Genomic DNA, 27,079 nt, shown 5'->3' with positions numbered 1-27,079 from the left:
ATTTTACATAAGGTACTTTTATCTTCTTTTTTTTTTTTTTTATTAAAAATACCCTCATTATTTGGCTGGGCACAGTGGCTCACACTTCTAATTCCAACGCTTTGGGAGACCGAGGCAGGAGGATTGCTTGAGGCTAGGAGTTTGACACCAGCTTGGACAACATGGCAAAACCCTGTCTCTACAAAAAATACAAAAATTAGTCAGGCATAGCGGCACATGCCTGTAATCCCAGCTACTCACGAGGCTGAGGTGGGAGGATCGCTTGAGACCAGGAGCTCGAGGCTGCAGTAAGCTATGATCACACCCTTGCACTCTAGCCTGGGTGACACAGCAAGTCCCTGTCTCAAAAAAAAAAAAAAAAAAATAAAAATAAAAAGTCAGCAGGGTGTGGTGGCACATGCTTGTTGTCCCAGCTACTTGGGAGGCTGAGGCAGGAGAATCCCTTGAACCTGGGAGGCGGAGGTTGCAGTAAGCTATGATCACACCCTTGCACTCTAGCCTGGGTGACACAGCAAGTCCCTGTCTCAAAAAAAAAAAAAAAAAAAACACAACAAAACAAAAATCCCTCATTATTTGATTTTTAATAAGTCAAAGGTAAAGTTAAAAAATTACTTCTTACAGATTTGATACTCAATCTGTTCCATTGACAGACTTTTCATGGCACTAAAAATTCTATCTAGACTGGTGTTTAATAAAGGGATTAAAATGAAATAGCGAACCAGTTTTTACAAATCTGAAGTAACAGGCCCTTTGTTGTAAAAACATACCCACTTACAAAAAGTCATTGCTCCTCAAGAGAAGGAGGCTTGCTTCTCACCTTCCTCATGATGAGACTATGAAAGGAAGTTTGTGTGTGTGTGTATGTGTGTGCATACAGGTGTGTGCCATAATGAAAACATTCGGATTCTTAAACATCAGGAGATTATTCAGAATTGATTTTTCTGAAGGTCTTCCAAGCTCAAGAAGTACATTTTCAAAGGTAATATTTTTCTCCTGGTATTTGAGAGTTATTGTATGCATATTCAGTATATTTCAGTGGAAAACTTATTGTCCATGTTAAATACACATGACTTTATTAGAAACATTTAGCTTTTTTGGGGAGTCAAAGAACTAACATTGAAGCTTTGATTTTGAACTATTGTTATTTTTTTCATAAAGCTTCCAGAAGCTCTGCCGTGTAAAAAGAAAGGGAGCAGCTGGGCTCCTCCACTGGAAAGAGGGCAGCATTCACTGCAGTCGCGTGGGCGCAGGTGGCATCTGGGCACCAGGGTGCCTCGCCCCCAGGACCAGCTTCAGAGCTGGTTTCCTGGTAGAGAATCAGACCTACAGAGAGGGAAGGAAGGACTCTGAAAGCTGTATGGCATGTTAACAAAACTGCTTAACTAGAAATGTTTTCTCAATTGTCCTCCTTGACAGAAAAGTTAAATTCTGGAAAACACTAATTTGAGACACTGGGCAATGCTACAGGGTTGGAGGAGGCTCCTCAGTCTCCTGTCTTTCCTTCTCCACAGCACACTCCCACACAATAGCTGGAGAAATCCTTCTAAAAACGCCCACAGTTAGATCATGCAACCTTCCTGTTCAAAAGGACCCAGAGCCCAGGGATTTGCTCAATGTTTGCAAATAAAACCCAAAAGTCCTCCTGGATTCTGGCCAGCTCCCAAACTCATCTCCTGTCATTTTCCCCTTTGGGCTCTCAGCTCATTGCTACTGAAAGTTTCCTTGCTGTTTCTGGAATACTCGAATTCCACTGTCTTGTGAAGGCCTCTACACTTGCTGCTCCCTCTGTCATGAACACTGCTTCCCAGATACTTAATGTGGCTCATCTCCTGGCTTACTTAGGTCTTTGCTCAAATGTCACTTTTTCAGAGGCCTGACCACCCTGTCCTCAATCCCCATCTTAACACTCACTCCTGTCTGACTGTCTACCAGGTGTATATCTCTTTACTGTCTATCCCACTGAAAATGAATACCGATATATCCCCAATGCCTGGAATGGTATTTGGTATGTAGCTGGTGTCAACTAATTTATGGAATGGATGAATGAATGAATAAGTGGGAGCAATAAAAAATAACAAATATGATGAAAGAAAATCAGGTAAATGAGTTTATAAATGCTTTTTGAGAATATTCCCTCTATACAGATAATTTTATGAGCAATTTATTGGAATTGAGCTTTGCAGGAAAAAAGGGAAGGAAAGAAATGAGGCAGGGACAGAGCGACAGTAGTAGAGATGGAAAGACAGAGATGGGCTCAGTGGTTGGGATAAGTAGTGGTGTAATTATTTGTTCATTCTAGTAGGCAAAAGATTTAATCAAGCCCCAAAGGGTCAATATCTTTAGTAAAAATCTATGGAACGGGCTGGGTGTGGTGGTTCACACCTGTAATCCCAGTACTTTGGGAGGCTGAGGCAGGTGGATCACTTGAGGTCAGGAGTTCGAGACCAGCCTGGCCAACATGGTGAAACCCCCATCTCCACTAAAAACAGAAAATTAGTTGGGCATGGTGGTGGGCCCTTGTAATCCCAGCTACTCGGGAGGCTGAGGCAGGAGAATCGCCTGAACCTGGGAGGCAGAGGTTGCAGTGAGCTGAGATTGCACCACTGTATTCCAGCCTGGGTGACAGAGCGAGACTCCGGCAAAAAAAAAGAAAAAAAAAGAAAAAAAAAAATTCCGTGGAATGATTGTATGAATGATGTTAGGGGGTTTCCTGGTCAACAGTAAAGATATGAAACAGATTTTCAAGGGACTTGTTAAGTGGGTGGTGAAGGATTTGTTGACATGCTCAGTGTAGGAATTGAAAATTAATCAAAAGCCCTAGAGAACTATTAGAGGAACTGATAAGATCACCAACAGAAGACACTGCACTCCATGGGGGACTTATGGGGTTTTCAGGGGTAATTTGAATTGCATAAAATCTTCACTGTATGGGCTAACCCACCTAGTCCTGGAGTAAGACGTGACTCCATTTCAAAGGGAGAAAGAAAGATTAAGATCGTTCTAGTTGTACACTAAAATTGGTAGGGTCTCTCATTTTAGGTTAAGGAGGAAAAAAAAAATTGGTAAGGTGGAGAGAGGATGATGTTCACCGGGCCAGGAGTGGTGGCTCACGCCTGTAATCCCAGCACTTTGGGAGGCCGAGACGGCCAGATCACCTGAGGTCAGGAGTTCAAGGCCAGCCTGACCAACATGGAGAAACCCCATCACTACTAAAAATACAAAATTAGCTGGGCATGGTGATGCATGCCTGTAATCCCAGCTACTCGGGAGGCTGAGGCAGGAGAATCGCTTGAACCCGGGAGGCGGAGGTTGTGGTGAGCCAAGATTGCGCCATTGCACTCCAGCCTGGGCAACCAGAGTGAAACTCCATCTCAAAAAAAAAAAAAAAAGAAAAGATGACGTTCACCCGGGAAGTAGTTCTGTGTCCCACCCATCTTCCCAACTTATAAGTATTTAGGAAGGACCTTGATTTTGACCAAAACCAAACTATCAGAAGTTGTGAAATCTAAGCACTTCTATCTGGTGTATTGATCTTCTGTGTTACAGAGATTAAAGAGGTTGAGTACAGGCTGTCAGTTTCCTTGCTTGTCATATAGGTGGTGATTCATTAGGATTTTCCGGTGAGCACTACATGAGCTAAACCTCTTGTCTCGCTGCATGTTGGTGCCACTGGAAGCCATGACGCGGTTTGCATGTGATCTGCAGCCTCAGGGCTGGCCTCTGCGAAGGTTTTAAAAATTCAGACTCACTTGGCTGGGCATTGTTTACCCAACCTTAGCTTGGAAGGCCTGAAGTAGAAATGTGTCTTCACAACTTTGAGAAGTGGCAATAGCAGTGAAGGGAAGGAGTATGGAAGTTGAGATAATGCAAGATCACATAAAAGATTTGGTGTGTTGGGACACACAGCAATGCTTTTAAAAAATTAACTAAAAGTTGAGGTAACGGTGAATTTGTTTCTGCATTAGTGAGATACAATTTCTCTCTCTCTCCTTTTGTGCTATATGTGTGTGTGTTTTGATGTGTCAGGATGGGGCTGATGAAGTCTAATGGTGCTTACTGGGTGATTGGTTCACACTAACTTGTGTTCTAACCCACAGAAATTACTGAAGCTTTTTTTTTTTTTCAAGAGAAGGATGGGAAACAGACAAGCAGCTATGGCATTATCCGTATGGCAGAGGAAGCTGCCTTTGTGGCATCTTCACAAATACTGAAATGTGTTATTGGCCTGCATTTATGCTTCACTCCAAGATTTCCTAGCTCTCTCTATATATTTTTTGCATTCCAAAGTGAAAGGATGTTGCCTTTTGTTAACTTACAAAATTCTATAGCTCACACAATAGAGTAAAATGGTAATTAATACAGGTTAGGCTGTGAGGATAATCACTGTGGAAAAATTGTGATCAGATTGTTTAATTTCCTCTATTATCTAGGTCAGTGAGGAAAATAATTTATCCTCTTTGCCCTTTGTTCCAAACTCAGTTTTTAGTGACTGTGGAGAGTTGCAGGTTTTATCATTATAGTACAAAGAGGAGCCATTCTGACAATCATTAGCTAAATTAAAATGAATGGTTAAAAACAGTTCAGCCCAAGAAATACATAATGCAGCTTAATGATAGAAAAGACCCAGCCAGGCTGGGCATGGTGGCTCACACCTGTAATTCTAGCACTTTGGGAGGCTGAGTCGGGTGCATCACCTGAGGTCAGGAGTTCGAGACCAGCCTGACCAACATGGAGAAACCCTGTCTCAACTAAAAATACAAAATTAGCCAGGTGTGGTGGCACATGCCTGTAATCCCATCTGCTAGGGAGGCTAAGGCAGGAAACTCGCTTGAACCCAGGAGGCGGAGGTTGCAGTGAACCAAGATCGTGCCATTGCACTCCAGCCTGGGCAACAAGAGTGAAATCCGTCTCAAAAAAAAAAAAAAAAAAAAAAAAAAAGACCCAGCCAGTCTTTCAACCACTGGGATTGAAATTTCATGGTCTCTGAGGATGACTCACTTCTTAGCTGTGTCATGAGTTTCATTTTGAAATGAAATACACTGTGTGGTTTCATTTGAGGCTTTGTGTTGATGCAAAAAGGAAATGAGCCTATATTGGGAAGTTAGGGTGAAATACACATTAATGATGAAAAAGTGTCAGGCTGTCGTTCAGCCATCCTTACTACTTCTGTTCCGGTGTTACCAGGCTTTTCTGTAATTGTATAACACCTGTTTGTCTCCCCTACTTGTCTGAGAACTCGGAGGGCAGGAACTGGATGAGGCAAATAGAAGATACTCAATGAACAGCTGTTGAATGAACCAGGGAACATCATCTCTAAGGGGAAGGAAACAGGGAATTTTCAGCTCCAGTCTTCCTGTGTAATTGTTGATGAGAAAAATCTGTATTCATCTTCACTACATTTACACACTTGACAAGAACAGTCTTATTTATAGAAGCCATTTTATGGTGTTATTTTTCACAATAGTAGTTACATTCCCAAACTTGCATATTCTCTTGAAACCAATGAGAGGGGTGGTGAGCATAGGAAGTGCAGTGGAAACAAAGCAGATGTGATGTAAAATGGAGCAAGATTCTGAGTTGATTTTACTCTTATTTCAATTTACTTTTACATTTTTTGAGTATGTCCAATATTCCAGACTCTGTTTCAAGGATACTAAAGTTGGTATCTGATTTCAAAGAATTTATGCTCTCATGGTGAGGAGGGGGACAAAAAGGAGACTTCTTATGTAAGCAAAGAAATTAGAGAACAAGAAAAAACTGTATGTAACAAAATACCCAACTGAATGGTGAGGTGGTACAGCTTAGTGTTTAGAGACACAGGCTTTTAAATCCGACTAGGACTGATACTGGTTCTACCGTTACCAGCTCTGAGACCCTGGAGAAGTTATGTGACCTAATGTTATTTATTTATTTGCAAAGTGGGAATGATAATAATTATATTTATACTATGAGGTTATGAGGATTAAGTAATATTCATGTACACTGTATATCCCACAAGGAGTATCAGATCAATGAATGATAATGATAATTATGTAATAATTATAATCTTAGTGATTAAAGGTGACAATGGAAAGGACTAGGAAAACAGCTCCAGTAACTGAGGCTATTTTAAAATTTCTGTCTCTAATCCTCATGAAATAGAATGTTTTGCTAAAAGATGGTATTGGTTACTCGTAGAAAAATTAAAATCATATAATTGATAGGCTTTGATAATAAACACTGAGAATGGTACTTGCTTTGGCAAACATTACTGAAGTGAACATCTTGAACTTTCTTCTTAAAAGAACACAGATAAGTGTCCAGAGAGTTGCTTTATTTCTGACAACCAATAGGGCTATCTTCCTTGTCCAAATTCTAACCATGCAGTCCGAGGGAAATATGTGTACTTTTAGAGAACAACAGCTTTGATTCTGGAAAACGAAATACATGCTATAGAGAGTAGCCCTGAGAAATTGTTGAGGTTTGATAACGTTACAAAACTGAATTTCTATTTGTGACCAACATAAACATTTTCCTTCCCTTTAGAATATGAGCTCCAGTCTTTTGGAGAAGATCTTCTTTTTCTCTTCCTGGTATTGGCTGTTCATTTTATGTTTTACTGAGAATGAGGCCAATCCATGTGAATTCTCTCAATATCTCTTGAAGGGTTGCCCTCTTTTCCTTTTTTCTACCTCAACATAAGGTAACTTGCTTTTTTCCTTGACAAGAACACTGCTCTTAATCTGTTACCACTTACCTCCTCTTAGTTTTGCTCCATCCTTTAAGCCCTATCTTTCTTCCGTCTTCAGTCTCCAATCTCTTTTCCTCTGCCACAAATATGGCCAGGGCTGTCCATATCCTAAAATAACCCCCCTCTGACCCTGCTGCTGTAGCAGGTTACTGCCTTATCTTTCTTCCGTTTATTACCACACTTCTTCTAAAAGAATACAAATTCTGCTTTCACTTCCTGCTCATATACTCTCTTCTTAACCCCTTGTGATATGACTTCTACCTTTACCCCTCTATGAAACCACCTTGTAGAAATTCACTGGGAGTTTAGTTTCATATCCAACAAATCTAATGGATTTGTTTCAGTCCTCATTCTCCTTGTTGTCTCTGCAGAAATTTCACTTTTTGGAACATTCTCCTTCTATAGCCTCTGTGATACCATAGCCTGCTTGTTCTTTTATCTTTCTGGAAACTTCTCTTCCATCTCTTTCACTAGCTGCTTTTTCTTTCTCCTGCTCCATAGTTAAAATATGATCTTCTCCACATTCTTTGCCTCATGTGACTTCTTATCTACTCACATTGCTTTACACATGAATTTCTTCAATCTCTTTTCCCTTCATCTCAAAATCTTTCTCCTGATGATTCTAAAATCTAGCAATTTCCAATTGCTGTTAAGACTTTCCTACTTAGGTAACCAGCCAGAATTTTAAACTCAGTGTATCTAAAACGAAGCCCTTTAACTTATGTTCATGAAACCCCAAACTCCAACTGATTGTCTCTATTTTGTTTTTATAAATGACACCACTATTAATGAATCATCTTTCACAACTTACAAGTAATTTTTTTATTCGTTCTTACTTCTCATGCCCTGTGCCTAGTAAATTGTGGAGTAAGGAAGATTCTATAGGCTTTGTGGTACACAGGGTGGGAAGAGCATCTATTCTGCAGTCAGATAAGTCTGAGTTCAGATCATGGTTTTGTTACTTACTACCCTTTTGGTCTTGAGCCAGTTAGTTAAGCTCACCAGAGTCTTGATATCCTGATGTATAAAGCAGGGAATGTAACATTCCCTACATAGCCAATTGAGAGGATTGGATGAGAGCTGCACATTTTATATGAAGTCCTAATAAATACCGATCTCATTCTTTTCCCTAATCCTGGTTATGCCTCTCATACTCAACTTTCTTTCCCATTAAATGGAATAATATGTATCAAGGACTTCATGCAGTTCCTGAAATGCAGATGCTCATTCCATGTTTTTTTCTCCTTTCTTCCTTCTGTTGTGGCCTGCTCAGTTCAGGACTGTGTTGCTTCTTGTCTGGACAGTTGTCGTGGCTCCCGACATGGCTCTTGCTCCTGCTTCAACATTTGGATTCACCCCACTCACTGCTGGCTGGTTTGTCTTCTTCGTGCATGCTCTGATTAGGACACTCTTCTGCTCAGAAGACTTCACTTATTCATTATTTCCAAGAAAATGACGTAGGAAAACATGTGGACCAAGTTATCTTAGAGACATATGTGCCATCACTTTCTTACGTGTGAGGTCCATTTTGGCCAAGTGGTACCATTCACTGTTACTTCAACATGTCCTTACTTTTCTTTTCTATTACCTTTCCTCTTGGGTCAGGATGACATCTATGCAGTCTCTATCTTCGAAATCTATTTTGAAATCTATGATGCTTTCCCTGGTTCTTCAAACATATAGAATTTCTCTCTGCTTTGTCCCCCAAAAGATTTTGTACCTCTCATCTTCACCTTAGTTCTCATTTTAGTGATTATTTACCTGTTCACACTTACTCATTCCTCCCTTCATGATACCATAAGGTTTTGAGCCTGTATCTAATTAATATATCTATGTTTTTAAGTAGCTAGTCTTGTAGGCCTTCCATACCTTTTAGTTCAATTAAAATAATTTAACTTTGATATACAGACCCATGCTTGAAAGTGAAAGTCTTACAGACAACAGTACCACCGTTTATGAGAAGAGAAAGAGAAAAGATAAGAAGAATAATAATAAGAAGAAAAAAGGGCAGTTTGCTTGGGTTATGCGGTAGTTATTGGAATTCGGTCAGAAAAGTAAGAAATAGAAATAAGTATGTGTCCCAAGAGAAGCAGCAATACCTAGGATTATGCTGACAGAGAGTGAGGAGGATTTAAAAGCAGTCTCCATTCTAATACTTTTTAAATTCTTGGCATAGTGTAATGATTACTATTCCAAAACAGAAGATATGTTGGCAAACTGCCCTGTATTTGAAAATAGAGGAAACGCCCTGGAAAGAATGAGATGTGGTAAAGAGAGGAAATGAGAATGTACTGAAAAGACTGGGCTGTAAGTCCTCACAGGAGCGCCCTGAAACCCGATGTGTCAGGCAGGCTGGTGGGATCCTGGGATCCCTCATGTAACGGCACTTATTAAGACAGAAGCAGAGATAAAACAGACTAAGTACACAGAGGAGTTTAAGGTTTCGTGAATGTAAGTGCTGAGTACAGAATGGTGCTCAATAAAAGCTTGTTAATTGATGGCCCACAGGTTTGTGATAAGACTTCTCAGAGTCCGATTCTTTCAGGGTGGGTTCTAAGAGTAAGGTAAGCCCCTCAGAAAATGCCTAGGGCAGGTCACTCAGTGTTGCTGGGACTGGTGGTGTTGGCTTGGCTTGACTAGGATTTTATAATACAGATGTGCCTCAATTTATGAAGGAGTAATGTCCTGATAAACCCATAGCAAACTGGAAATACCATGAGTTAAAAATGCATTTAATACACCCAACTGACTGAACATTATCGATTAGCCTGGCCTACCTTACTCATGCTCTGAACACTTACATTAGCCTACAGTTGGGCAAAATAATCTAACACAAAGCCTATTTTATAATAAAGTGTTGAATGTCACATGTACTTTAGTGACTACTGCACTGAAAGTGAAAAACGAATGATTGGGTACTTGAAGTATGGTTTCTACTGAATGAGTGTTGCTTTCACACCATTGTTAAGTCGCACTAACACAAGTCAGGGACGGTTTGTAGTCATATCTTACCCTTACAGAAGCCACTTATTTCACAAACTTAAATCGTAAGAACTTGGATATGATCCAAGAAGGCCTTTGAGTAGCCAAATTAAGTCTGATTTAAAAAGTTATTTAAGATGAAAAATACCAGTTTAGCCCTGACTAGCCATTTCTTCTGGTTAAATAGCACACGTCTATATGGTTGAAAAAGTTTCATTTCATTGTAAACTTGTCTAAAAAGAATAGTATTCCAACACATTTTTAAGCATAACATAGAGAATTTACTGCTCCGTTAGACACACTTTGAAAATCAGAAGGCATTCTCTGAGGTGTGGTTTTGCTGAATTCTGCCTAAGTTGCTTGGCATTCAGGGTTTGTGAGGGCTTGGGCCATGATCATCATCGCTCCAACAGCCTTGTGTGTCTTAGACTGAATATATACCCACAACTCAGGGAAAATTTGTTTACTCCTCATTTCATCATCAAATACACCGTTATAAGTTGAACAAGCAAAGACCAAGAAAATGGCTAAATTACTAATATCGATGTTTTAATTTAAATGCAAGATAAAAAAATCTGGTTAACGTTATTCTCCTAAACAGTTGTTGATGCTTTTTGAAGTCTAAAAATGAATTATTTGAAATGATGCCTTTCAAGCTTTCCTTTCTCTATTTCACTTTAGTTTCTACAAGCATATAGGCTTCGCTTTCTAAGAAGATTCAGAAATTACCTTTGAGGAAAACTTTAAGAAATTTCTTTTTGGCCTCTTAAACTGTGCTTTTCATTGAATTCTGGTGCTCTTTATAAAATTTGCATGATTGGTTTTTTAAATAATTCTGCTAGCATCATGGTCTCATACAATTATTATTCCAGGATTAACAAGAGTCACACAACTTTTATTAAATATCCAAAATACTAAGAAAATCACTTTCTATCAGCATGTGAGAACAGCCTGTGATTGCCTTCTGTTGATTTACTGCTTGTTTGGCATGTTTGGCAGGATATTGCAATCATGCTTTCCACTACCAGATTCATATGGGAAAACTTAGGAACTACTCCATAACTGTCACATCTGTTGCCAATTTCAGATTTTTCTGAATTTCCCTCATTATCTTCTGCATTTTCACTGGTTTCAAGTTTGCTCATTAAACTTCCTGTTTTTAACCACTGATCCATGCTCCCAGTTGAAAATACAATTTGAAACTATTCACAAAAAAAGTTAAATGTAGTATAACTTTACAACTAAGAAAACCTCAGAATTTGGGGTTATTTTGTGTTATGGGAGAATTCACTGTGTTTAGAGAATTAAACATAAGTATGTGTTTGGAACAAGAAGTATCTGGTCTCATGAACTGCAGTGATAATTTGACTGATCTATGGGAATTGGGTGTGTGTCTATGCAAAAGTTAAAAATAAAACCTCACTGAGTTTTTAAAAATTGTATTTTATTTTTACATTGTCAGATAAAATCCCAACTTTTAAATTAAATTAAATTAAATTAAATTAATTTATTTTTTAGATGTGGTCTCACTATGTTGCCCAGACTGGCCTCGAACTCCTGGGCTTAAACAATCCTGCCTTTCTCCTGAGTAGCAGGGACTACAGGCATGGCCATGTTTTTATTAATAACTACACCATTGATCTTAATGAGACAGATGAGACAGACTCATTAAAAAAAACCCAACTGTAAAGTCTCTGTGGAATTGCCCAGAGATTATGTAACCTGATAGACTAGCACTCTTCCTGCCAGGTAGTGATATTACCATAACCTATTATCATAGATATGTTTTCAGGTTTTCTTACTGTAGGAGTCATGTTTATACTATATGATGTCCACTCTGATTGGAGCAGAGGTGATAACTTGATTGGCCTGGATCAATCAGATACACTTTTCTATAATTAGGGAATTGGAACTAAAACCTTCTAGTTTAGTCTAACTACATTTTATGGTAGTCAGAATGCTAAGATGTCCCTAATCTCAGTTTAGCTGGATATAATGCTAACCTGCAGCTACTTTGGAAAAGAAAGATTGGTGGATAACACTCCTTTAATACCCTCTGAGACATGAAGAAAAATCTACTCCTTTGCAAAATATGCACTGACTACTATGTCTTTTGGGTTCTTGCATTTACTTTTTTTACTTTTCTGACTTGGAACTTTTAGCTCTCCTTTCTTGTTGCCATTTTGGTGTTTATCCAAGAGGTGACGAATAGTCATGAGTCTCCCCAGTTCTGCCCATTCTGGGTCCATACTTTCTATACTGGCCTTTCTGAGCTTTTTAGTTGAAGGTATACCACAAAGACATCTGATTATTGACAGCATACTGCATACTGATTTTCCGACATATCTTGGCAGAGATGGAGCCTTGCTTACTTTTAGTTCAGTTGGGATAACACTGGAATCTTCCAAAAGAAAGCTTGACAAAAACTAGGGATGGAGTTTGGTGGGAGTGGAGAGATGGGATGGTGGAAAAGCTTAGAAATCAATGAATTCCCGTAGGTCAGGGTTCTGATCTGTACTGTATGTCCAGTCAAGATTCAGTTTGGCTAGGACCGCTTTAGGGCAGGTAGCCTCTTGTTCCTGGACTAACTTTAAACTTCTCTGTATTGTGCATATATATTTGAATGAGCACAAAATTTTAAAAAATTGCAGTAAAGCACAAGCTACAGAAGAAAAAAGATAAGTGGGATGTCGTCAAAATTAAAAGTTTTGTGCTTCAAAGAACATCAAGAATGTAAAAAGACAACCAATGGAATGAGAGAAAATATTTAGAAAGCGTCTGTCTAATAAGAAATTTGTATTCAGAATATATAAAGAACTTTTACAATTAACAATCAGAGACAAATAATTCAATTTAAAATTGGGAGATAAATTGGATAGACGTTTCTCCAAAGTCTTACGAATGGTGACTAAGCACATGAAAAAACACTTAGCATTGTCAGACATTAAGGAAATGCAAATCAAAACCACTATAACACTCTCATCCATTAGGATAGCTAAAATAGAAAAAAGTCAAACGCCAGACAGTAGCAACGTGCGCGAGCATGCATGTGTGGTTTTTTTTCTGCACTGCTTTTTATTTTTATGTTTTATAAGACTCTGTGTAACTGAGACACATGAAGCATTAGTTATGTTTCGGTCTTACGGCCATAGCACTTTTCAGCTTATTATGACTTTTACCATGTATTATCTGCCTCATTGATCTTTACAATCATGTAAGGTTGGTGAAGCAGTACATTGTTTTCTCTTTTTTGAAGATAAAGACACTCAGGCTCAGAGATATTTTGCGACTTGGCCAAATCATCCTCTAAGTGGTTAAACTAGAGCTTCAATTCAGGTTGTCTTTACAATATACCATGTTGCTTCCTAAATAATACTGGCTTATGTTTAATTGCAATGTTTAGATGGCTTTAAAATATTATATTCATGGATAGCACTTTATTTTAAACTTTACAACCACCCTATGAGATGAGTAGGCCAAGGAATTTTATATTAATTTTACAGTTGAATATGCTGGTCAGAATAATCAAGTTTTATTTCAAGCTCTGCCACCCGCTTACCTTGGACAGATTATATAATTTCTGAAATTCTAAGCTTTTTTATGTGTAAACTGAAGGCTCCTACTAGATGACCTCAAAGATCTGTGATCTTATCCTTTAGTACGTCCTTCCATTAGCAGCATATGTACTTTGAGGTGCTCTCCTGGCTGTGGTGAATGAGTTTCTGTTGGATGACCTGTACTTTCTTGCTGGATTATTTCTGTAACCCTATATACATCTTTAAAAAGCATGGTCAAGATCAGGAGAGCAGGCTTTAGTCATATAACAGAACAGGGCTCAAGTAACTGAACAACATGGCGGTTAAATTTATGGAACCAAGGCTTGATTTCATTGACTTGGGCTCTAGAGTAATTAAACTACACATAGACATTCTAGAATGGAATAATTTCCTTTAGCTGGATGACAACATCCTAACACATCAGAGTTAACTTCCTATGGTAAATAATGTGCCTCACATTTTTGTAACAATGAGTTTCTGCTGTTACCAACACTTTGCAACCTGGCTGTAGAAAAAACTTCCTTAATTTGTACCTCAGTATGAAGAGTGCATCAGAGGAGAGTCTTTTTATTTCCCATTTACTTTCTGCATTATATATCACTTGTTTTTATTGATTCACAATGATAATACATAGATGTTAAAAGATATGTTTAAAACACTTCTTATGTTTTCACATTTTCTAGGTATCTAAAAATAAAATAATGAACTAGATATTTAATAAATGCTTCTAGCTAAATAATTCTGGGATCTTTTCCCTTCATTGATTTTGAAGAGGTAAATTTCAGCTTTTTCCAGGATATTAGTTCAGGAAAATAGGTGGGTGTGAATGTTGCCTAACAGTTTTTGAGCTAGCTGCACAATCTTTTGATAACAATCAATTAGGTTTCAGATTCTGTCAATATTTCCCCTACAACCCAGGAACCAATGATCTTATGGAAAATAAAATTTGCCCTTTTCCTTTTTAGCAGTTATAATTGCTTTGTTTCTCTCTGCCCTTTTCTCTCTCCTGTTGAAGAAAGCTATAAATGCACTGACAGGATTTTCAGTTCATCAACCATGTGGGAAATTATCATCCCTCCACTTTCTTAAGAACTGAAAGAAGTTCCCTCAAAGAAAAGAGCTCTCTCAGTGGTTGGCTGAGTTAAATACAGAAAGCCAAATCATGGGAAAATATTGAAGCCTTTCCTACAACTTCCTAGAGGTGTTCTTATGAGAAATGAGAGTCAGCTTCAGGACAGCCTAATTTTGGCTGAATTTCTGCCATCTTCCCTTCCATGTCTCTATAAAGGCCACCAGGATTCAAGAGTAGTAGTATGCCTGCCTAAGATAGTTCAGAGATAAAGCTTATCAGAAGAGATAAGAGTATAAAGTTTTCTTTGAAAACTATGAAGAACTAGTCACATGTGTAATAGTAAATTTCCAACTAATTTCTTAAAATGGCAATGACTGTTTCTGATATGTGTTTACAGATTAGGTGCACATTACTCAATATGATAGTTAAAACCTATTTCCTCAATTTTTTTTTTTTTTTGATATGAAGTCTTGCTTTGTCACCCAGCCTGCAGTGCAATGGTGCAATCTCGGCTCACTGCAAGCTCCGCCTCCTGGGTTCAAGCGATTCTCCTGCCTCAGTCTCCCAAATAGCTGGGATTAGACACCCACCATCATGCCTGGCTAATTTTTTTTTTGTATTTTTGTAGAAACAGGGTTTCACCATGTTGGCCAGGCTGGTCTTCAACTCCTGACCTCAGGTGATCTACCCACCTTGGCCTCCCAAAGTGCTAGGATTATAAGTGTGAGCCACCACGCCCGGCTTCATCAAATTATATTATGGCGATTTATTCCCATTAGTCAGACCACATTTATTTCATGAAATGTATACATTCCTCTTTCCTAATAATAAGAAATAAAATAAAAAACCCTGTAATAAAAAGTAACTTAAATATGCAAAGGGTTACATCGGATTTTAAAAAATCTTATGGGCCAAAAGTTTAAAATCATGATACAAGAATATGCTGAACTAGAACAATTAAGCCTGACCATTGTTTCACAATACCATGGGGCTGTGGGAAGTTTTATAACTTAAACTTTCAAAAGATGGGTTTTTTTTTGGATCTCTTCCAAAAGAACATATTTCATTGAATATAGTTCTGAACTATCTCGCTTAAACATTTTTTTTCAGAATTTACTATATTTTCAAATATATTCATTACTACTCTTTGGCATTTACTGGTTGCTTGAATATATAAATATAGAAAACATTCTGCTAAGCACTTTCCATGTATAATCCTGTGTAATAGCACCACAATCTGAATGAGATTGGTACTATTACTAATTGCAAATGAGAAAACTGAGGCTCAGGAAAGTTAACTGACTTGTCCTAAGAGTGTATGTAGCAAAAATGTGGTAGTGGGTTTCTTTTTTAATTTTTCTGGAGAGTCTGACTTAAGGGTTCCCGTTAACTACTTTTTAATAGCACCTCCGTGGTATTACTTCTGCCTAACTTCCAACTGATAGTATTTCCATTTGTACAATAGTCTTCATAGTATAGAACCATTATTTTTAGCATCTTGGGTCTTAGGCTCACAGTTCTTATGGTGGGCCGCTCTGACTTTTAGAATCATGGTTGCCTCACTATCTTGAACTCATTCAAGCATGTTTAGATATCTAATTAGGGAGGTCCTACTAGTTTCTCATCAGTGCATTCAAACAAACTCATTCTTCATGGGATAAATATGTAAAATCTTTTGTGTAAGTAATAACTCCATATCAGGCCCAGATAATGGCATTGTTTGAGGGACAGGCATTTGTACTTAAGAATGGCTGTAAACCAATCAGTGTTACTGGGTCTTTATATTAATGTTAAAACCATACTGTCATTAAAGGGAATTTAGTGTGTGCCAGGCACAGCTAGGACCTGTTAACTATAACACTGTTAAGTGTAGCACTATTTTACCTTATTCTAGTACTAGCAGTACTAGAGAGGCAGCTAGTGTTATCATGAGGCTGAGTATGTTTCTATGAACCTCCTTGGGGAAAGCAATGGATCCAAGCCTTCTTACTTTTATTTAAATCAATATGTTGAGTGATTTCTCCAATATAGCTAGGAATTTGGCAGACTAAAGGATAGAAATCATATTTTAGATACATAATTCTCTCAATAACTTCCCCAAGTAATTTAAAAAATATTCATGACTTAGTGACTTGGTTCATAGCATTGGTTATTAGCAATAGCATTGGTTAAATAGCATTGTTGACTTATTTATATGTATGTTCGCTTCATTGGCCATATGTGTGGATTATTTACTTTTTAGATTAGATTGTGGAGGGGATACTGTGGTGTGCCACGCAGGTCCTCCACGTCAAGACTGAAGTACTCATTCTTTCAGCACCCTTAGAATATTGGCTGTTGCTGATAGCTTTTACCCAAGTCCCACTCTAGGGATTGTCCTCAGCTTCCTTGCCCAAGACTATTGGTATGGTTTAGCTGTGTCCCCACCCAAATCTCATCTTGAATTGTAGCTCACAATTCCCACATGATGTGGGAGGGACCCAGTGGGACATAATTGAATCATGGGGGCAGGTCTTTCTCGTGCTATTCTCGTGGTAGTGAATAAGTCTTATGAGATCTGATGGTTTTATAAAGGGGAGTTTCCCTATGCAAACACTCTTCTCTTGTCTGCCGCCATGTGAGACATGCCTATCACCTTCAGCATGACTGTGAGGCCTTCCCAGTCATGTGGAACTGTGAGTCCACTAAATCTCTTTCTTTTGTAAATTGCCTAGTGTCGGGTGTGTCTTTATCAACAGTGTGAAAATAGATGAATACACCTATGCTCCTTGCTCAGAAGCAGCCTGCACCCATGACTATGTGGTATGCAAAATGTTTCAGGCTCCTTCACCTCCATTTGGAACAACTCTGAAGGGCTATTCCAGACCCCCTGACATCAGCTGAGACCACTGTTGCTTTTATGTAACAGTTCAGTCTCTCTCTGCTCAATCCTTTTTTTCTTCAACCCCTTACAGATACTCCTGAGATCACTCTCCAATAAAATCCTCATGCAAATCCCCACTATAGTCTCTTTTCTGAGGAACATGACCTGATATAGTTAGGGAAGAGTTTTAATTCCAAAATTATTTATTCTTGCCACTCATTCAGCATTCTTCTGGTCTATCTTCCTCCTTTTGACAGTCGTGTACTCTGGGAAATAATTTTTTTTTTTTTAACCTGAGACAGAGTCATGCTCTGTCACCCAGGCTGATGTGTAGTGGTGCCACCACAGCTCACTGCAGCCTCAACCTCCTGGACTCAATGGATCCTCCCACCTCAGCCTCCAGAGTACCTGGGACTACAGGCCTGTGCCGTCACGCCTGGCTAATTTTTGTATTTTTTGTAGAGACAGTGTTTTGCCATGTTGCCCAGGCTGGTCTCAAACTCCTAGGCTCAAACAATCTGCCTGCCTCAGCCTCCATAAGTGCTAGGATTACAGGTGTGAGCCATCCTGCCCTGTTGAAATCAAGCTTTTAATAATTAGCCTAATTACAATATAAGTGGGAATGCAAATACGCTAAAAATAAAATTTAAGAGAGAAATTTGGATTATTGCCAATCCTTCCTCAGCATTAAAAATGATTAGAGATCTTTCCATATAATAGGACATGACAGGAAAATTAAAGCCATCCACTGAATATTTTGGGTGCCTACTATACTTAAAAAACTATGAAAAATTAAAGAAGAGTAAGATATGGCTCCTGCCCTCAAGGAAAAGAAACAAATAGCTAGAAACTAAATAGATAAGAGAAACATTAGTTGTTTTAATAAAGTATTATGAGTTCTGATTAGAAAGCAATTTAGCTGGGATAATCGGAGTAGGTATCTGGAAAACTTTATATTCAAGGGCATTGCAGGAAGGCTCAGTGTGTCTGAGGATACCTTAGTCAACTTAGCATTTTAAACCCATTAACCAACTTTTTGTAAACTCCTATATGATATAATTGTCAAATTCTCTTCCCCCAATCTGAGTCAGTTGGAGGTGAGCTGATTTTACCAATGGTAGTGTCAGCTACCGTTGACGTGCCTCCACACTCCCAATTCTTTCCTTTCATAAGCCTCAAGATCAAATGACCTTCTCAGTAACTTACATTTTCAGTTTGACAAAAGTATTTTCACTGGTTCCTTGTAACTCTGCATGGGAGAAATCATGAGAACATTTAACAAGGACTTAAGTGTGTCCACTTATGTCGATGAATCATTTGCTCCTAGCCCTGAACCACTTCTTCCTGCCTCGTTGGCTCTGACTGCTTCTACTCTGCTAATAAGTGATTTTGTCTGAGTTGTGCTGGAAGAAAAAGATCTGGTGAGGGTGGAATGCATCATGAGTAAATGAAAGTGCCAAATGAAGTGAGAACACAAAGAGGTGAATTGAGAGATTGAACCTATATTCCTTTAAATTTAGACCTGAGCTTATCATTTCAAGACGGGGCTTCAACATTTTAAATTGGAAACAGTTCTGAGTTAATGCTCAGAGGATCCAGTAACAATCTGTCAATAAAGTAGTAATCTCGGGAGATTTTCCCAAAGTATAATTTATGGGCTTTGTACATATGTCTTATGGTAGATGTGTACCCAAAGCAGGCTAACCAACCTGACCGAACTGGTGGATTTACCAGCTGTGTTTCTTTGAGGCCACACATAGAAACTGCTGAATCTATTAGTGGACTCAATTCAGCTGTTGTAATTTATCAACTGAAGGAACATATCAAGAATCAAGACCAACTTATCTAATTCACATGCTACTTTAGCTCTTTCTTTCATTTCACCTGGGATTTTATTAAGATTGTAGTTTTGAAAACCAGGGCAGAAGTGGGGCGGGGATAGGGGAGCAGAGCGGAGAGAAAGGAAGAAAAACCCATGATTGAAGATAGAGCTTCCCTTCGTTGCTCAATCCCTGATATCCTGTGGCATTGGCTCCCATTCCTTGCCATTTTATTCCAGACAATAGAACCAGTTAGACCTGCAGTGCTTTGCTTCAGACATTACATCCTATGACAAACATGTCAACAGATCGTAACCGTGTGGCTTCTCTGTTCTTTCCTGAAGCAATATTTCTTTATTATTGGAGCTTGGGAATCAAATAAAGGGAACCTCTCCAAAGAATTAAGGCATTTAAGCTGTGTGTTTTAAAAGCTTATTTTTTGTTCCATTTGGCAGCAGGAATGCTCCAAGGATTTCTGGATAATCAGTACCATAGAAAATTATTCCTCCTTTAAAGTTTCTACTAAAGAATTTACATTACAGTTTTACATTTTCTATTATATAGCTCCAACCATCTAAAGCAAAACTGTGGTGTATTGCTTGTGTTTAAAACAGCAGTCACTGGACTGGAAGCAAGCTTTACAGAAGGTCATATTTCTTAAATGTTTTTAAATCTCTGGGGCCATTTTTTTTTAAAAGAGAAAGTTAAACACTGATAAGATAATATTAAAAGTTAATTTTTATTCAGCTCCTCTTAGGTACCAGATTTCATTCTAAGGGCTTCACAAGCATTAACTCATTTAATCCTCATTAAACACATTAGTTAAATATTTTTATTATCCTCATTTTTTTAGCTTAGGAAACTAAGGCATAGAAAGAGTAAGAAGGTTGTTCAAGGTCTCACAGCTGGTAGGTGGAAGAGCCAGAATTTGTATCTAGGCAGGCTGCTTCTTGGACTATGCTACATGGCGCTACATGATAGCAAGCTGCCATTTTATAGATGATAAAATTGGTATCTAAAGACATGAAATAATGGCTGGGGACAGTGGCTCATGCCTGTAATCCCAGCACTTTGGGAGGCCAGGGCAGGAGGATCACGAGGTCAGGAGATCAAGACCATCCTGGCTAACATGGTGAAATGCCATCTCTACTAAAAGTCCAAAAATTAGCTGGGCGTGGTGACGCATGCATGCCTGTAATCCCACCTACTTGAGAGGCTGAGGCAGGAGAATTGCTTGAACCAGGGAGTCAGAGGTTGCAGTGAGCTGAGATTGCGCCACTGCACTCCAGCCTGGTGACAGAGCAAGACTGTGTCAAAACAAAAACAAAAATGACATGAAATAACTTGCTAAGATCATATACCTGGTAAGTCATGGAGTCGGGATTTGACCTCGAGTCCCTTGGGCCTCTTTCCAATGCCTTTGTTTTCATTTCAAGTTGACCTATAGGTAAAAGTCACAGAAACTGGAATCATACAGTCAGAAGAACAGCTGACAGGCAGTTTGGGTTTTCCCCATTATAGACAAACAAAACCTGAAAACTGTAGGCATTTATTTTAATATTTCCAAATCTAATATAAATAGAGGCTCAGCACCCTTTTTCCTAACCAAGCATCTACCTTTGGTAAGTCCTCATTTTTCCTTCTTCCCCCTCGACCTCAACCTCCAAAAGAAGGGCTGGAGGCCAGGGACAAATCTTGACTATGAAAGTGAACAATTAAACATACTTGGGGCTCCATCGATGAGGAATCTCCCACGTTGCTTACCTGTCTAGCGCCAGTAGGGCATCTTTGAAGAGAGTCCCAAGTCCAGTGTTGCAGGACTGTTCATGGGACCTCAGGGTCAACCCCACGGTTGTCATCACCATCGGGCTTGGGCTTGCCCTACAGAAGCTCCCTGACCTTTACCTGACCCACATCTACTCAAAATCATACCACATGTTGACTTCTTGATAAATAAGATGACATGAAATGTAAAAATACTGACAGTAAGTGAACAAAGCAGGATACCCAGTGGAGGTCCTGATCATGATGTGAAGTTCTTTTTGAATTTTGTATCTTTAAGGATTAAGTGAATTAGAGTATCTTAAGCCTCTGACTGTGTTTGGGACATAGTAGATACTAATATTCTTTTTTTTTTTTTTTGATTTAATAAAGTTTTATTTTTCCAAATGTACAGTTGGTTGAACCTATTCATGCATCTTCACCAACAGCTGGAGCATCTCTGCTCTTGGTATTTCTGGTGTAAATTACTTGAGCTCTGTGCTTTGAAACCAGTTTGATAAGTCCTTTACTATGGAGCTCCTGAAGGGCTGCCCTGGCCAGGGAGCCTCGAATCTTCAGTCTCTCAGAGATCATAGCTGGGGTTATAGTTTATAGTTGGGAACTTCCTTACAGAGTTTGTCATAGGTAGCTTTGTCAAACAAGACTAAGTTATTGAGCTTGTCCCGAACTTTGCCTTTGGACCACTTCTTCTTTTTGGCCTTGCCCCGGGATTTGTTCACTGGGTCTTTGTCTTTCTTGGCCGACTTTCCGGCCTCCTTCTTCCTCTTGTCGTCCTTGGGCGGCATTGCGAAGCTCGCAGAGCAGCAGTGGACACCAGCCTTGCTAAGATGTCGGACAAAAAGCCTAATATTCTTTTCTTTACTTGTCTTCCATTCCCTTCCCTGTTCATGTAAATAATGATTCTGGCAACCAATCATTATCTGATCAATTATTGAGCAAATGTATTTAAAATACCTGCTGCTTGCCTGGCATTCCTGGGCATTGTGTAGAATACTAGAGTTGTTGCTGGCTAGCCAAGTCTTTAAGAAACATACTTTTAAAAATTATTTTTTTATCATAGTAAAATTTACATAACACAGAAATGATTATTTTAGTCATTTAAGTGTACAGTTCAGTGGCATTAAGTACATTTACAGTATTGTGCAACCATCACTATCCATTTCCAGAAATTTTTTATTGAAACAAACAGAAACTCTGTACCCGTTAAATAATGTCCTCATTCTTCTCTTAGCACCTGGTAACCCTTTCTGTCTCCATGGATTTGCCTGTTCTAGGTATCTCTTATTAGTGAATAATACAATATTTGTTTTTTTGTGCATGGCTTATTTCAGTTAGCATAATGTTTTTAAAGTTTATCCATGTTGCAGCATGTATCAGAACTTCCTTTTTGTTGAGATGGGGTCTCACTCTGTCACCCAGGCTGGAGTGCAGTGGCATGATCTTGGCTCACTGCAGCCTCAACTTCCCATGCTCAGGTGATCCTCCCACCTCAGCCTCCTGAGTAGCTGGGACTACAGGCACGTGCCACTGTGCCTGGCTAATTTTTTGTATTTTTGGTAGAGATGGGGTTTTGCCATCTTGCCCAGGCTGGTCTCCAACTCCTGAGCTCCAGTGATCCGCCTGCTTCGGCCTCCCAAATTCCTGGGATTATACTGCACCCAGCCAGAATTTCCTTTCTTTTTTAAGGCTAGTATTCTAATGTATGTGTTTGCTACATATGTTTATCCATTTATCTGATGATAGACACTTAGGTATTTTCTACCTTTTGGCTATTGTGAATAGTGCTGCTATGAATATGGGTACACAAGTATCTGAGTCTCTGCTTTCAACTTTTTTGGGCATAAACCTGCAAGTGGAATTGCTGGATCATATGGTAATATTATTTCTAACTTTTTGAGGAAATGTCATACATTTTCCATAGTGGCTGTGCCATTTTACATTCCCACCAGTGATGCACGAGTTCCAGTTTCTACACATCCTTGACAACACAGCTTGTATTTTAGTAAATGCACTTCTTGCAGTATTTTCCATAAAACATAACCATCCTAATGGATGTAAAGTAGTATTTCATTGTGGTTTTGACTTGCATTTCCCTAATGACTAAGGATATTGACATCTTTTCATGTGCTTGTTGGCCATTTGCGTATCTTCTTTGGAGAAATGTTTATGCAAATCCTTTGCTCGTTCCTGAATTGGATTGTTTTTATTTTCATTGCAGAGTTGTAGGAGTTCTTTATATATTCTGGATATTAATCTGCAGTCAGATATATGACTTACAAATGTTTTCTCCCATTCTGTGGGTTGTCTTTTTAATCTCTTGATAGTATGCTTTGATGCATGAAAGTTTTTAATTTTGATGGAGGCCAGTTTATCTGTTTCTTCTTTTGTTGTCTGTACTTTTGGTATAGTATCCAAGAAATCATCACCAAATTCAACATCCTTCAGAAACATACTTTTTGTTTGTTTTGTAAAGAAAAGTCTTGGGGTTGATCCAAAGGGAGTGAGTCATGCAGACTGTTCACAGTGAGTTACAGATCAAACTTCTTGTTCTACTTTTTCCCCACTTCTCACTACTGCACTTGACTGGTCTTAAAAAATTTTTTTTAAAAAGTCTTGGGGGAGAAAAGTAGGAGGGCAAGGATTGAAAAACTGAGTATTGTGCTTGGTATTTGGGTGACTGAATCAATAGTACCCCAAACCTCAGCATCACACAAAATACCCAGGTAACAAATCTACACACGTACCCCCTGAATCTAAAATAAAAGTTGAAATTATTTTAAAAAAGAGAAAACTCTCCAGGGAAATTAAAAAAGAGAAAACTCTCCAGGGAAATAGAGAATAATTGAGGTCAATGTATAATAATTTCCAGTTGAAGGTGGTAGATAACAAATATACAGTTGTTCAGAGAAGAGGGAAAACAATCCATACCTTAATAAAATCTTAACTTTACATCAGTTTACTCTGAGCGAGAAGAAATAAAGTGCAAGTCTAGAAGACATAGCGCTTGCCCAACTAAAGAGGTGTTCTGGGAATAAGCCAAGCCCTTGGAATAAGTGACAGTTGCATAATCATTTCAAATAAACAATTTGGATGTACGTAGGATCTTGTATATATATTTATTTATTGTGTACACTTTTATCTCCCAAATCCAATTATGCTTTTAAGAATAGGCAAAAGCTTGTTGTAAGGTGATGGATTGATGGTGAATGGGAGTGAGAAGTAAAGCAATTTTTGCAAGAAGATCAGTTTTGCAATCTGGGAGGCCCCTTACTTTACACTAAAATATCTATTTGTATAGTTTTGTTCCATTGATGAGAGGAAAATATTTGTGATGACATCCATGTATCCTAAGTTTCTATGGCACTTACAACTTGAGATATTATATCCTGTTGTAAAAGCAGAGACCATGATGTTTGGTTTACAAAAGAAGGATTCCCCATATATCTAGATTATCTATCTATCTATCTATCTATCTATCTATCTATCTATCTATCTATCTATCTATCTATCTATCTGTCTATCTATCATTAATCATCTATCTATCTACCTATCTATCTATCTTAATGCCACCTAATCAATTATCTTTCAATTCAGAGTATGAATTTGCAATTAAATTCTGGGTAGTTCCTTGAAGTGGATCTGGGAATGTTGAGAACTCCAAACAGAATTGCTACCCTATTATCCAAAGCCTCACTCCAAATTCGTATTTGTTATGTAATTCTTTGTTGGATTGGTGTTTAAACACACATTCCTTTGTATTTATCCTCCATTTCCTGGAGCTTAATTTTCTTCTTAGAGCAAATTGATCTTCAGCTTTGGTAGGATCCAGATCATAAAGGGTCTTGTGTGTCTGGTCAAGATGTGCAGATATTGTATGTCGTAGATTGGGCAGCCAGTGAGAAGACAGGATTATATTGATTTGTTAGAAAGTTCACCCTGGCAGCATGGTGGAAAAGAGTTTGGAAGTAGATGGGATGAGGCTGATGGTTTTACTCTCCCCTTCTTCCCTTCATATTCCAACCTCACTGGAGAAAGGAGCTTTATGTTGGATATTACAATCCCATGAAGAAACAGGGAGAAAGGGGTTTGAGAAACAGAAACACAATCAATACTGACATACAAACATGTTGCTATGGGGATCTATTGTCAAAACCCTGAGATTTCTTTTGCAATGTTTACCAAGCACTCATCCCATCACACATTAAACACCTAGGCTCATCACTCCTCTGATTCTGGCAGGCAGGTTTCCTCACTTCCGGTTTATCTTTCCTACAGAGCAACTGGTCAGATGCTGAGTGTTAGGGATTGGGATAGGCAATTTATATTCTAAAATGGAGGCTTTATATTTTTAATTTTCCCTCAAAAAATTTCAAATGTACAGAACAATAGAGATAACAAATTATTAAAATAAAATCAATAATTTTCAATATTTAATTTAATATTAAAATAGTAGAGAAAGGAACTCAGCTATTCCTGTCACCCATGTTCCATATTAGTAACATTTTGCCATACTTGCTTTATTACTAAATCTACATTTTTGCTGGTCTTTTTTATTCATATTATTTTGATTGATTGACACATCATAATTATAAATATTTATGAGGTACAATGTGGTATTTTGATATATGTATAGAATGCGAAATGATTAAATCAAGTAAATTAACATATCCATCACCTCAATTAAGTATCATTTTTTATGGTGAGACATTTGAAGTTTACTCTGTTATTTTGAAATATGTAATATATTATTGTTGACTATAGTCATCCTACTCTGTGATAGATGTTAAAACCTGTTCCTCCTGTCTGTCTGACACTTTATACTCTGATCAACAGCTCCCTATCACCTCTCCAGCCACTCTCTGGTAACCACCATTCTACTCTCTACTTGTATGAGTTCAATACTTCTTAGATTCCACACATAGATGAGATCAGATAGTATTTGTCTTTCTGTGCCTGGTTTATTTCACTTTTTGCTGAAGTATTTTAAAGCAAATTTTCTCATGACCTCATGTCATTATACCTCTACATGCTTCATTATGCATCTCTTAAAAAGAAACATTTTCTTACATAATCATAATTATCACATCTAACAATATTAACAGTGATTCTTGGGTAACCTCTAGTATATCCCGTCGACATTTAAATGTCCCTGCTTGTCTTAAAAATCTATTTGTGTAGTTGATTTGTTGAGCTAGGATTCAAACAAAATCAAAGATATTTTCTAAACATTTCATTATACTCCAGATATTAGGTTTTCTCTGACAACTTCTTTAACCCCACCTTTTCAGTTTGTATTGGAGTGCTTTTATGTGGTTCATAATTTTGGAAGCCATTTCTATCCATTTCATTAAATCAGTTACCATGTCTAGTAGGCTGAATGATGTCCTTTCCCCTCTGTTCTCCATAATATCTAGGTCCTAATCCCTAGAACCGATGAATGTTAACCCACATGGCAAGAGAGATTTTGTAGATGTGATTAAGTTAAAAATCTTGAGATGGGGAGATTATCCTGGATTATATGGTTGAACATTAAATGCACTTACATATGTCCTTATAAGAAGGAAGTGGAGGTTGGGTGCGGTGGCTCACACCTGTAATCCCAGCATTTTGGGAGGTTGAGGTGAACAGATCACCTGAGGTCAGGGGTTCGAGACCAGTCTGGCCAACATGGTGAAAACCTGTCTCTACTAAAAATGCACAAATTAGCCTGGTGTGGTGGCGGGTGCCTGTAATCTCAGCTACTTGGGAGGCTGAGGCAGGAGAATTGCTTGAACCTGGGAGGCCGAGGTTGCAATGAGCTGAGATCATGCCACTGTATTCTAGCCTGGGTGAAAGAGCGAGACTCTGTCTCAAAAAAAAAAAATAAAAATAAAAATAAAAAATAAAAAAATAAAATAAAATAAAGAGAAGGAAGTGAAGAGAGATTTAATACAGAAGACAGAAGGCCATGTGACAGAAGCAAAAGGAAACAGAGTCACAGAGAGAACATGCTACACTGCTGGCTTTGAGGATGGAGGAAAGGGCCAGAGCCAAAGAATGCAGGTGGCTACTAGAAGCAGGAAAAGGCAGTGCAAGGGATTCTTTCCTCAAGACTTCAGGGAGCCCTACCTACACCTTAATTTCATTCCAGTAAAACTGATTTTAGAGTTCTGGACTCCAGAACTATAAGAAAATAAATTTGTGCTGTTTTAAGCCACCAAGCTATTAGCAGTTTGTCAGAGCAGCCATAGGAATCTAAGACACCATGGTTCAAAGATATCTATTAAGTAGGAA

The 27,079-nt window shown here is 38.4% G+C and overlaps 1 pseudogene across 1 annotated transcript; it reads right to left on the bottom strand.

The window, feature by feature from the left end:
- Positions 1 to 21,170: 21,170 nt before the first annotated feature.
- LOC105521010 lies at positions 21,171 to 21,613 on the bottom strand (annotated as a pseudogene). The gene has a single exon (XR_001003204.1). The product of XR_001003204.1 is annotated as a 40S ribosomal protein S25 pseudogene (transcript).
- Positions 21,614 to 27,079: the final 5,466 nt, after the last annotated feature.

Source organism: Colobus angolensis, unplaced genomic scaffold (assembly GCF_000951035.1).
Source record: "Colobus angolensis palliatus isolate OR3802 unplaced genomic scaffold, Cang.pa_1.0 Scaffold393, whole genome shotgun sequence".
Lineage (NCBI taxonomy): Eukaryota > Metazoa > Chordata > Mammalia > Primates > Cercopithecidae > Colobus > Colobus angolensis.
The sequence above is the reverse complement of the archived record's forward strand: the minus strand, read 5'-3'. Positions and strand labels throughout refer to the sequence as shown.